Source organism: Mustela erminea, chromosome X (genome assembly GCF_009829155.1).
Source record: "Mustela erminea isolate mMusErm1 chromosome X, mMusErm1.Pri, whole genome shotgun sequence".
Taxonomy (NCBI): domain Eukaryota; kingdom Metazoa; phylum Chordata; class Mammalia; order Carnivora; family Mustelidae; genus Mustela; species Mustela erminea.
Window position 1 is genome coordinate 113,640,665 of NC_045635.1, and position 13,528 is coordinate 113,654,192.

The 13,528-nt window shown below is 45.4% G+C and overlaps 1 long non-coding RNA gene across 1 annotated transcript; it reads left to right on the forward strand.

Annotated features, from left to right (window-relative positions):
• Positions 1–1,169: 1,169 nt before the first annotated feature.
• Positions 1,170–10,168, forward strand: LOC116582470. The gene is made up of 4 exons (XR_004282440.1): positions 1,170–1,200; positions 5,720–5,762; positions 9,038–9,084; positions 9,705–10,168. It is a non-coding gene; the product is annotated as an uncharacterized LOC116582470 (long non-coding RNA).
• Positions 10,169–13,528: the final 3,360 nt, after the last annotated feature.

Here is a 13,528-nt window from a genome sequence, read left to right on the forward strand (position 1 = left end):
AGCCGCTCGTTTTCTTTCTCCCGTGGACCTGTTCGTTTTGCCCAGAACCCAGTTCTCTTCTCAGTTCGCAGCTGTCTCTCTGAGGTGTGCCTTTTGTTCCACACAGTAGTTAAGCCCTGCACTCTGCCCAGCTCTTCTACACTACCTGGACAAACATCTTTTCCTTCTTTTCAATAAATGTCAGACGCTATTAAAAAGAAATTGAGTCTCGGTGAATGGGGCACCCCTGCCTCCCCGGGCCGGTGCGCGGGGTCCGTGGGTGTCGTTGAGCAGGCGTGTCCCCTGCCGCTCTGTGGCTGAGGTTGACTCTGACGTGGTGAAACACAGTAGGGGGTCGTGTGGTGGTCCTGGGGACGCACACCCCATCCGCCGTTGTTCGGGCCCACGTGCTGACCCTTCCAATCCAGTCAGCTCCATCCCTCAAGAAGTGGACCTCCATCTGAGTTTGGCCAAGGGGGTATCAGGAAAAGGCAGCTGGGAGGCTTCTGGAAAACATCTCTTCCTTTCCAAAAAGCTGCTTGAAGGCGCAACACCTTTCTGTGACAGATCAGGAATCCCACACATATGTTGCTGAACACCTGTCAAATTTTATTTAATGCATTATTCAGGGACTCAGCAGAGTGACAGGTTCTTTAGAAAAAGCATTTACATTTATAAAGCCTTGATTGCGTGAGTAGAGGAGAAGGGAATGCAGAAGTGTGATTGTTAATTTAGCACAAACCTGGCTGATGAATTACAGGACAATAAAATGCATGTTTCTCTTTTCCTGAGAAAAGCCTCAGCTAACTCTGCTGTGGCTGGAAAAGTTAGATATCCCCTTAGAGTCTGAGAAAAGGCGGGGGAACCTTAGTGCTACAAGGCAGCACTAAGTCATCTCTGCCTCATTTCTAATTGGTGATTTTTCAAGAACATGCAAAGGAATTCACCGTACCAGTGTTTTTTTCCTTTTTCACTTTTTCCCTTCTCTCCATCTGTCTGTTGTTTTTTTTTTTTTTTTTAAGATTTTTGTTTGTTTATTTGACAGAGACAGCGAGAGAGAGAACACAAGCAGGGGGAGTGTGAGAGGGAGAAGAAGGCTCCCCGTTGAGCAGGGAGCCTGATGCAGAACTCAATCCCAGGACCCTGGGTTCATGACCTGAGCCGAAGGCAGAGGCTTAACGACTGAGCCACCCAGGCGCACCTCTCTGTTTTTTTGAACAGGTAAACTTTTGCCATATGTGTGTGGTTGTTCATAGGCTGTATGTGGAGCCAGAGGAACATCTCTCTTATGTATGTGATAGTGTTTTCCTTCCAAGAAATCATGGAAGCATCATTTACTTTCAGTTTGGCTTGTAATAAATCAAAGTCTTGCAATCAGAGGTTATTTTTTGGTTACTTATAAAATAAAGTTGTCACGGTTCACAGAGTTCTTAACACCATTGAGAGCTAGCTAATTATGAGGTCCCAAGTCGAGGTGCTAGCTGTTGGCTTTCCTGCATGAGTTTCAAGGTGACTGTGTTCAGCACATTCACTGTTTGGTTATAAACATAGACCCTGCTTATTTGGTTTGGAAAGTGTTTGGAAACAGTTTATCTATAATCGGTCTAGCATATTCACTTTGATCTGTGTCCACCTGGCTGGAGAAGTAGGTAGAATGGGCAGGGAATTCTGGGTATCCTTCAAACAATGTCCTTAACCCTCCTTCCTCTTCCAACCAAAGCACCCTGCAGTTTTCTTCTTCCTGCCAGGGTGGCTGTGTTAGGGATCATTCCTTCATCTACTCCAGTTGTATCATCTCCAGTCATCTTTCGTGCTGAAAATGTCTCTGAGAGGGTTTAGTATGCAAGAATGAATCATGCACACTTTTGCAAGAGTCCATAAAGGGACAAAGGAATGGCATTTGTAAGGAAGGAAGGTGGTTCTTTCTCTTCACTTGGTCATCTGACCACTCTGCCTTATAGCTGTCATTCTGTTTCCCTGACCTCCTCCTAACACTTGACTCAATTTCCACAGAAAAGCCTTATCTTAGAAAGAGGGAGTGATAGACTGATAAAAGGGAAGATGACTATAAGAGGGGCAAGAGAAATGCCTGACCTTTTATTTATTTATTGTTGGTGGTTGGGGCCAATAATGACTTAAAACCCGTCATTAGGACATGACACAAATTTCGTGATGAATCCACAAAAATTTAAAATGGGAACAAAGTGGGCTTTGGGTGATTCCATGTCCTGAGTCTTGGTCCCAGGGGAATCATAGTAGACCATAGTCGTGAAATGGCCTTCTCCTCCCTTAGCCCCAGAGTGCTGAGTGTATCCCCATATCCAGAGGCAGCCCTAGGGCAGAGACACAGTAGGAAGGGAATTCTAAATGGACCCTTTGTGAGTATTGCTGACCTATCTGTCCACCAGAGACTTGGAGCCTAAGGGGCAAGCAGAAGCAGTTCCAGAAATCGGAGGCGCATTGAAGCTCCCTCCAGGAGCATATGCAATGGTCTGGCGCCCTGCTTGCTTTTTCAGGGGTTGAGACACTGCTATGTCTTCCATCATGGAGCCACTGCAACTACTTAGGTACTTCATCAAGCTGTTCTGAGCAGTAATAAGTCTAAAATGAAGTCCCACATCTGTGCCTGGGTGGCTCAGTTGGTTGGGCGGCTGCCTTCGGCTCGGGTCAGGATCCTGGAGTCGTGTATCCAGTCCCATGTCGGGCTTTCCCGCTCAGCAGGGAGTCTGCTTCTCACCTTCTCGTGTGCGTGCGCACTCTCTATCAAATAAATAAATACATAAATCTTTTTAAAAAAAGTAAAATAAAATGAAGTCCCACATCTCATGGAACCAGGTGGGGAAAGGACAGAGATCAATCAAAACACTCTCAATGAGGGGCGCCTGGCTGGCTCAGTGCGTTAAGCCTCTGCCTTCAGCTCAGGTCATGATCCCAGGGTCCTGGGATAGAGCCTCACATGGAGCTCTGCTCAGCGGAGAGCCAGCTTACCCTTCTCTCTCTGCCTGCCTCTCTGCCTACTTGTGATCTCTCTCTCTCTCTCTGTCAAGTAAATAAATAAAATATATATTTTTTAAAACCCCATACTCAATGAGAATAAAGCCCCTCATGATCTCAAAGTATTTAATGGCCTGAGGAAACGGTCACGACTGAACAGTAAGGGGAAAAACCAGTGTACTGAACAATCAAAACCTGGTGAGGGCACTGGTACCCTTCGACCTGACCACCCCTGCAGGTCATCACCCAGTCCGTACTGCAAGACCTGGGACTTGGCATTTCTGTGTGCGGGGGAACCTTCAACACTGTGATGAGGAGTGGGGTTAAGAGAAGCCACTTTGGCTGGATTCTGCAGTGCTGACCCCATCCCAAAGCTCCTTCCCTTCCCTTGGTTCCTTTTGGTCCTCGTGCTGTCACACCGCCGTCCCCCACTCATCCCCAGGGCTCCTCACGCCCACGCTCTCACGGGTCCCTCACCGACAGTCGCCAAGTCCTTTCTGCCCTGGTTCTCCCTTCAGTGGGTCGCTTCTTCTCCAGCCCTGAGTCACCAGCCCCAGTTCCCATCACCTGCCCTCCGTAGCCTTGGGACTGCAGACGCCCTGGCGCCAGCAGACTCTGGGACCTCTTTTCCTCTTCCTGCTCTTGGTGCTTCTCTATGTCTGCTGGCAGCCGACAGCCTGTCATCAGATGACCAAAGGGGGGAACATTTAGAATTTCAGTACCCCTTTGGACCGACAGCTACAGTAAGCCTATTAATTTGGGCCTGGAGGTAAAGACTGCAGTAGAGGACAGTCTATTTACTTACACTCGAAGTAAACACGTTCTTAGTAAGATCATTAGGCTAGATCCCTAAAATTACTATACAGATTCAAGTCCATATAATGTATTAACTATTTTGACCTGTCAAAATCTCACTCCAGGAAGATTGTTTTCAAATTATGTTCTTGCTAGTAATGTAAAGGAATAACTCTTAGCCTCCATTGTTATTAAATTTGTAATTTTCCATTAAGATGCAGAGTATCCCAATGATAGTCTTTCCCTCAGCAAAATGCTCTTTCGTTTCACCTCTGTCATCAGAAGATGAGGCTCTTATTTATTGTTTTTGACGATTTTATTTATTTGGCAGAGAGACAGCGAGAGGGAACACAAGTAGGGGGAGTGGGAGAGTGAGAAGCGGGATTCCCACCAAGCAGGGAGCCCGATGCAGGGCTCGATCCCAGGACCCTGGGACCATGACCTGAGCCGAAGGCAGACACCCAACAACTGAGCTACCCATGTGCCCCGAGGCTTTTTTAAAATTGTTTTTTCATATTTTATTTATTTATTTGAGAGAGAGAGAGAGAGAGCATGCAAATGAGAGAGTGAGAGAGACCACGAGCAGGGTGAGGGGCAGAGAAGCAGACTCCCCACCCAGCAGGGAGCCTGATGCACCCCAACCCAAGATGAGGCTTTTAGAAAATAGTTACTTTCTCCCTCTCCTCTCCTCTTCTCTCCTTTACGGTAATCAAGACAGTTGGAACCCTTAGGCTTCCACTTTCCAGCCCCACTTTTGTCTCCCCAGTGATGGGGCTGATAGAGACAGATGACATCAGAAAGCATGGGAATAATTCAGCTAGGAATTTTTGTCATGTTTAGGTCTCTATAAGGAGCAATATTTAACTTATAATGTGAAAGCCTATCAACCCACTTTCACATATTGGATGCTAAATGACATTTTAGGGATGAAGACAATGGTGAAGTTAAATTTAGACCTTTTCAAAATCCAGAGAGTTGTGCAAACACTGAGGTGTTCCCCTCTGCCCAAAAGAAGGAAAGCAAGGACGTTCAAGTAATGACTTAGCAGAGTTGCCAAGTACAATGCTGAATGAAAAAGAAATGACACCTGCCCGTAAGATACTCAGAGAAGATAAAAGGATCAGACATCAAACAAAACTTCAGATGGGGGCACCTGGGTGGCTCAATGGGTTAAAGCCTCTGCCTTCGGCTCAGGTCATGATCCCAGGGTCCTGGGATCGAGCCCCACATCGGGCTCTCTGCTTGGCGGGGAGCCTGCTTCCCCCTCTCTCTCTGCCTGCCTCTCTGCCTACTTGTGATCTCTGTCTGTCAAATAAATAAATAAAAACTTAAAAAAAAAAACTTCATATGTAACCCCCCACAAACATGAAGCCCACATTCACATTCACCAAGAAATCCTAAGCAGGAGATTTGGTCTAAAGTGATTCTGAAATGGTTCTGTAGAGGATATAAGGTTAAGGTTAAGCAATATGAGGGTGGCTCAGTTGATCAAGCATCTGCCTTCGGCTCCAGTAATGATCCCAGTGTTCTGGGATTGAGCCCCACATCGGGCTCCCTGCTCTCCCTCTTCTGCCTGCTGCTCCCCCTGCTTGAGCTCATTTTCTCTCATTCTTTCTCTCTAAAGTAAATAAAAATCTTTAAAAAAAAAAAGTTGGGGCACCTAGATGGCTCAGATGGTTAAACGCCTGCCTTTGGCTCAGGTCATGATCCCAGGGTCCTGAGATCAAGCCCCATGTTGGGCTCCCGGATCAGTGGGGAGTTTGCTTCTCCCTCTCCCTCTGCCTCTCTCCCTGCTCATACTCTCTCTATCTCTCTGTATCAAATGAATAACTTAAAAAAAAAAACTTAAAAAAATAAATAAATGAAGATTAAGGGATAGGAACATTCAAATTGACTTTCCATGTCAAGGATTATCTATAATCCTCTGCTCTGGTTTGTTCTGTTTTCACAGAATCACGCAGATGGCCTATCTTGGGAGCCAAAGTCGGGTACAGGTAACACCTTGACTGCTTCCATCCTTCTCAGCTCTTTCTTGTACTGTCATTACTTGTATGGGAGTATCACTCCGGCTGGACCCAGAGTCCATCTCACCTCAACCACCAAGTTGTCTCCCAAGTGAGTTTAATGGATCTTCTGTGTATGTCCAGTTAGACCACTGGGTCCATCAAGGAGGATGCTCTTTGGCAACCCTAGAACCCCAGAGCACTATGGGCCATTTAAACCCACTATTGAGGGCGCCTGGGTGGCTCAGTTGGTTAAGCAACTGCCTTCAGCTCAGGTCATGATCCTGGAGTCCCAGGATCGAGTCCCACAACAGGCTCCCTGCTCAGTGGGGAGTCTGCTTCTTCCTCTGACCTCTCCCCTCTCATGTTCTTTCTCTCTCATTCCTGTCTCTCTCCCAGATAAATAAATAAAATCTTCTAAAAATAAAATTAAATAAACTCACTGTTGAATGAAATGACAATCATACAATTTGTGTGATCAAGGTTATAAAGATGAGGAGCAAAGAATTTGCTGTGTGAGTAGCCCTAGCATCAGGACCAGCCCCATCCACTGCGCCTACAAGAAACCATGCTGATCTCTAGTACTTAGAAGTACTGAGGACTCGAGTGTATTGAGCTTCTACTGTGTATAAAGAAATGTTAGATGTGCCTTGTGCACTTGTCTTTATTTCACTATCAACTTAAGAAGAAGTCCATGTTTCTGTATACTCTTTTAGAATAGCAAAGCTAGAAGGAGAAACAGGGATTGACAAACAAAAGAATATACTCCAGGGGTGCCTGGGTGGCTCAGTCAGTTAAGCCTCTGCCTTCGCCTCGGGTCATGATCTCAGGGTCCTGGGATCGAGCCCCACATTGGGCTCTCTGCTCAGCAGGGAGCCTGCTTCTCTCTCTCTCTCTCTCTCTCTCTCTCTGTGTGTGTGTGTGTGTGTGTGTGTGTGCGTGTGCACGCCTGCCTCTCTGCAGGTATTTTAAGCAGGTGTATTTGAGAACTTAGAGCTAAAAACTACAGGAAGGGCTTGAAAGCTATAGGAAGAGCTGTCATATTATTTGTCATGGTATTAAGAGTATTAAAACTAGGGCCCACTGAAGCAGATGCTGTTAACGTTCTGTCTCTCTCCCACTTTGAACTCTGGACCACGTTCGTGCGCATCAGCTTCTCTTGTGCTTTTCCACCCAATAGCCTGTATTTGTGGCTTCTCGTCTGCCACAGGCTACCAGCATCCCCTTTGTTAGCAAGCATAGAGAGCTGGGGGCTAGGGATTTCAGTTCTCCAGAGCGCAGCCTTTAGCTAATGACCAATAGATGTGTAGTTATAAAAAACCTGAGCTCTCAGTGTGACAAGTCTGAGGTGTGACCCACATGGTCTGCAGAGTTCCTCTGTTGGATTTTGTCAAGTGACCCCCTGTGGGACGTTGCTTGATACCAAGATACTGCTTTGCTTTCTTCCCTTACTCCCCATCAGTGTATTTTTTGGGGGGACCACTTATCGATGTTTCACTTTTGCATGAATTCTTGGTCAAAGTCAGCTTACAGGGAATCCAATTTAAAGGCACTGCCAAGTTGTTTCCCAAAATATTTCTTGGGGCACCTGGGAGGCTCAGTTGGTTAAGTGTCTGTCTTCGGCTTAGGTCATGATCCCAGAGTCCTGGGATCAAGCCCGGCATCAGGCTCCCTGCTCAGTGGGGACCCTGCTTTTCCCGCTCCCTCTGTCCCCACCATTCGTGCTCTCTCTATTGCTCTCACTCTTACTCTTGGCCTATCTCAAATAAATAAATAAAATCTTAACAAAAATAAAGTCATCTCTACCCCCAACATGGGGCTCAATCTCACAACCCCAAGATCAAGAGTGGTGTGCCCTACCACCTGAGTCAGCCAGTCACCCCCATCTATTGTTTTTAATCTTTGTGTAAGTCATAGTGAGCTAGTATGTGTACTATTCCTTGTGTATATTTAGTCACATATTTACCTCTTTAAAATTTTTTAAGACTTTTTAAAAAAGATTTTATCAATTTATTTTACAGACAGAGATCACAAGTAGGCAGAGAGGCAGACAGAGGGGGAGGAAGCAGGCTCCCTGCTGAGTAGAGAGCCCAATGTGGGGCTCGATCCCAGGACCCTGAGATCATGACCTGAGCCAAAGGCAGCAGCTTTAACCCACTGAGCCACCCAGGTGCCCCTAAAAATTATTTTTTTAAGATTGATTTTTTTATGTTGAGAGAGAGACAGAGAGAGCACAGGTTGGGGAAGGGTTGGAGGGATGGAGGGACATGGAGAAAGAATTTCAAGCAGGCTCCACACCCGGTGCAGAGCCTGATGGAGGGCTTGATCTCATGACCCTGAGATCCTGACCAGAGCCGAAATCAACAGTTGGAGTCTTAACTGACTGAGCCAGCCAGGTGCCCCCAAAGTCATTTTTGAGTCTCTCATTTATAGAATTGCCGAGATCTTTGATTTTCCACACAGTAATCCTCTACGTGCCCAAGATGGTAGTGAGGCAATGGTTCTTAGGAAACTATTCTAGTTTCATTTTCTGAGACTTTTTTCCTTCGTTCGTGGGTGTCAGTTCTGCAAGTTCTGATACAGGTGCTTGAGCTCTGCACACGAGCCGGCAGTGAGTCTGTCACAATGGCCACCTGGCCAGTGACAATTTATAAGACTATGACTTATTGGGGTGCCTGGGTGGCTCATTGGGTTAAGCCTCTGCGTTCAGCTTAGGTCATGATCTCAGGGTCCTGGGATTGAACCCTGCATCAGGCTCTCTGCTCAGTGGGGATCCTACTTCCCGCCCCCCCTGCCCCCGCTGCTCTGCCTACTTGTGATCTCTGTCAAATAAATAAATAAAATATTTTTTAAAAAAAAACTATGATATATTGTAATTGTAAGAAACACCCAGCTATCAGAGAGGTCCAAATGTGAAAAATTTGAGTCATAGAATTGATGAAAACAGTATTATTCTGTGGTCTTCCAGCTTCCATTTTGACTGTTCATAAATCAGCTATTGGCCTAATTCTGTGTTTCTTTGTTGGTTGTTTTGAAGATATTATCTTTGTATTTGATGTTCTGTTTCTCTTCTGTTTATCTAAATGGGCATTCCTTTTCTCATATTTAAAAAAATTGAGATATAAATTACATCCAGTAAAGGATGAAAATTTCAAGTGTACAGCTAGATGAATTTTTACATTTGTACACATCAGGGTAACCACTGCCCACATCAATGTATACACTATTTCCGACATTCAAAAATGGTTTCTCATGCCCCCTTTCAGATGATGCCCCTCAAGGGTAAACTGTCTTCTGACTCCTATCACCAATGGTAAGTTTTACCCGTTTTCAAACTCCTCATATATAGTGTGTATTCTGTGTGTCTATGAGATTTATCTGTGCTGTGTATTTCAAGGATCTATTATCTATCAAAGTGTAGGCTGATGGTTCTATGGTGATATCTCATTGAATTTTTTATTTGCATTTCTATTATTACTAATGATATTGAGTACCTCTTTTTTTAAGATTTTATTTATTTATTTGGGAGGGCACAAGCACGGGGAGCAGCAGGCAGAGGGAGAAGCAGGCTCCCGGCTGAGGAAGGAGTGCGACGGGGGACTCGATCCCAGGACTTTGGGATCATGACCTGAGCCAAAGGCAGATGCTTAACCAACTAAGCCACCCAGGCATCCCGAGTACCTCTTTAAAAAAAAAAAAAAAGATTTTAGGGCACCTGGGTGGCTCAGTTGTTAAGCGCCTGCCTTTGGCTCAGGTCATGATTTCAGAGTCCTGGGATCAAGTCCCCCATTGGACTCCTTGCTCAGCAGGGAGCCTGCTTCTCCCTCTCCCTGCTTATGCCCTCTTGCTCTCTCTCTCTATGTAAAATAAATAAATAAAATCTTAAAGAATAAAATAAAAAAATTCAAAGATTTTTTCTTATTTTTTTTTAAGGAATTCTACACCCAGTGTGGGACTCAAACTCAAAACTCGAGATCAAGAGTCACTCGCTCTACTGACTGAACCAGCCAGGTACCCCTCGAGTACCTCTTTCTATGTTTATGGGACACTTTGTTACCCTCTTTTATGAAATGTCCGTTCAAAAATTTCACCTGTTCTTTAGATTGGTTTATCTTCTCAGTGATTGATGGCAGTTCTTCATATATTTTTGAGGTTAATACTCTAGCCAAAGACCATAAGGAACACACATAATTGAACAATTTGGGTGTGTTACTCATTGCAGCAAGGGAGAACACAAACCATAAAGAACCATGGGCTATTTCAGTAGGAAACTTACTGAATGAATTATTTTGGCTTGTGTTAAGTGATTTGGGAGAGGGTTTTTAAAAAGTGGGGCTTTGTTCTGGATTGGATGCTATCGGGAAGTGGGGGAAATTCTATGATTGAGCGTCTTAATAAATTTTATCACTAGGGAGGATAGACTTGGAGTTTGTGCTTTTTACATCTTATTTAAGAAATCTTTGTCAAACCTAATATCATAAAGATATTCGCCTGTATTTTCTTCTAAAACCTTAATCGTTTTAACTTTCACTTTCATATTTTGTTTATAATCCATACTGAATTAATTTTTATATGTTGGGAGGTGGGGGCCAATGATTATTTCTATAATATGGATATCTAATTGGCCTAGTAACATTTCTTGAGAAGACCATTCTTTCCCTACTTAATTGAGGTGGTGTCTTTGTCATAAATCTGGTGATCGTTTAAGTGTGGATTTCTCTTTTTTAAATTATTTTTATTTTTGAAGATTTTATTTATTTATTCACCAGAGAGAGAGAGAACACTAGCAGGGGGAGCTGGAGAGGGAGAAACAGACTCTCCACTGAGCCCGGAACCTGCTGTAGGGCTGGATCCGAGGACCTCTGAGATCATGACCTGAGCCGAAATGCAGATCCTTCACCGACTGGGCCACCCAGGCGCCCCTATTTTTATTTTCTCTAAGATTTTTTATTTATTTGTTTGAGAGAGACAGAGAGAATGAGGGAAACCACAATCAGGAGGGAGGGTCGGAGGGAGAGGGAGAATCGGACTCCGGGCTGCATAGGTTTCCTAATGCGGGGCTCAATCTCAGGACCCTGGGATCATGACCTGAGCTGAAGGCAGACTCTTAAGCAGCTGAGCTATGCAAGCGCCCCTAGAGATTTTATTTTTAAGGTAACCCCTATACCCACCATGCGACTCGAACTCACAACCCCAAGATCAATAATCACCTGCTCCACACACTGAGCCAGCCGGGCACCCAACTTTTGTGAATTTTAAAATTATCATCTACACTTTAAAATGAAGACAAGAAGGGGGAGAAGGACCAGTGGAAATGTATATATCTGTGCATATGCGGATTCATTTAACTACTGGTAATACGTTGTTTCCAGTGTTTGGTTACTACAAACAGGGCTACTGCTTAGGGTCCTGTAGTTACTCACTTCTGCGGTGCCTCTTACCGAGCCAGTGACTGACGCTGCAGTCTAGCCCCCAACCCGGCCCATCAAGCCAAAGAATGGGACTGCGTCCGTCTGCACTCACTGAGGGCGGCTCTTTTTTTTTAAGCATAAAAATATTATGCGTTTGCCCCGCGGTGCACGCATGAGGCTGCTTTCACCACCAGGGGGCACCTTTTATTATTGTCCACCAAGGAGCCATGCGGCTTAGCAGAGGCCTCAATTATATACACATTTTTTTTTTTTAATACTGCAGTCAACATCGTACTAAATTGCTGGTCACTCGGGCCTGTATGTCATAAACTTTACAAGGGATTGCCACATTCATTGCCAATTTCGTTGTACACCGCCACAAGCATTTTATGAGAATTCTCATTGCCTCATATCCCTTCCACACTTGATGTCATTATGTTTACTTCTGCCAATCTAATAGTTTTGAAGTCGGACCCCATTTTCCCCCATTTCAGATCTGTCTGGGAGCTTCCTGGTTGGCGAACACGTGGCGATTTGGTGAGAATGGTGCGCTCTGAGAGGGCCTGGAAGTTCTTGGCCCCTTCCCACACACCTTGCCCTCTGCGTCTCTTCCCTCTGGCTGTCCCTGAGTTATAACGTTTGACAATAAACCCGTGATGTTATGCGCAGAAAAGGCCATGTGAGAACACAGCAAGATGGTGACCCTATAGAAATCAGAGAGAGAGCCCTCAGGAGAAACTGAAGCTGCCCTCCCCATGATCTGGAACTTTCAACCTCCACAACCGTGAGAAATAAATATCTGTTGTTTAAGTTAAAACACACACACACACACACACACACACACACACACACTGATTACCAATGCGATTGTGCATCTTTTCAAATGTGCCTCATTTAGAACTGATTGTCCATGAATCTTTTGGATATCCTTCCATTTGCCCTTGTCTAACTCCTCTCCCCCACCCTGCTCTGTGTCCAGTAGGCTGACCTTCTGCGACTGCATGAATGACTCCCTTGTCCTCTGGCTTCTGTTGAGGTTGTTGAATTGTTAAATTGTTGAGGTCCTTGGGTTCTGGTTGAGTCTGGCCAACGAGAGAGCTTCGTGTCTATCAGATGGAGAGTGGGCTGTGGCCGAGTTTCTTAACCAAAGACCACAAATGCTCTCCAGCAATTCTCTTTATTTTCAAAGTATTATTTATTGTATTGAAGGACGGTTGATACACAACGTTACATTAGTTCCAGGTGTACAACATAGTGACTGGACGAGTCTATACGTTTTGCTGTGCTCCCCACAATCTGTCCCCTACAGCGCCATTACAATACCACTGACTCTGTTCCCTATGTCGTGCCTCTTGTCCCCATGACTTATTCATTCCCAGATTGGAAGCCTGTACCTCCCACTCCCCTTCACCCATGTTACCCATCCCCCACCCCTCTCTCCTCTGGCAACCATCAGTTTGATCTCTGGATTTAGGGATTTCTGCCTTTTTTTTGTTTCTTTGTTCGTTTTTTGGATTCCGCATATACAGGGGATCGTATGGTATTTGTCTTTCTCTGTCTGACTTATTTCACTCAGCATAATACCCTCCGGGTCCATCCACGTGGAGGCAGGGGTTCTCTCTAATAGTTATTGTGTTCCAGTAACTACTCCTGGCACTTACTCCTTCATGCTTTGCTGGGAGGTCCCAGCTCCCCACCATTGCTGGCCCCGGGGCATCTCAAAATGTCTTGTTGGTGTCAGTTTTCGGCAGCCCATGCTCCTATAATGGTGTGATAGTCACCTGTTCTCCTTGCTCCTGTGCTCTGGGCTGTCTGGGGAGTTAGGGGATGTGCTTGGCTCTGGGCTGCAAATTGTGTGCACATTTGCTCCCCGTGAGTCACTGTGTAGTGCAGCGGGAGGGATCAGCGACTACCTGGGGTCAGCTTGTCTCGCGGCAATCGCAGGAGGGCAAGAGGACCAGCCAAACCACACAAACATGTTGATATCCTCTGTTTCGCTCAGGTCTGCTCACATCGCACTGATAAAAACAAGTGCATGGCAAAGCCTAGGTTTGGAGGAACAGGTAGGCACACTCCTTCTGGAGAGTCGGGGCGGGGGGGTAGTGCAAATTTGCAGAACAATGATACAATCACAATTTCCTCCAGCTATACCCACTGCCATCTCCCAGTCCCCTCATTTACCTCTCCGCTCTGATCCACTTGCATGTACCATGTTTCTCATTGGGACCTGGATTAACTCCCTTTCATCCTTGGAAGTTTCTGTAGGTTTTTCCAGTTTTCAGGGACATGCAATACCTCTCTCCCATTTTAGTTCAGCCTTTTTGCTTTCCTTTTTTGGGTGGGTCC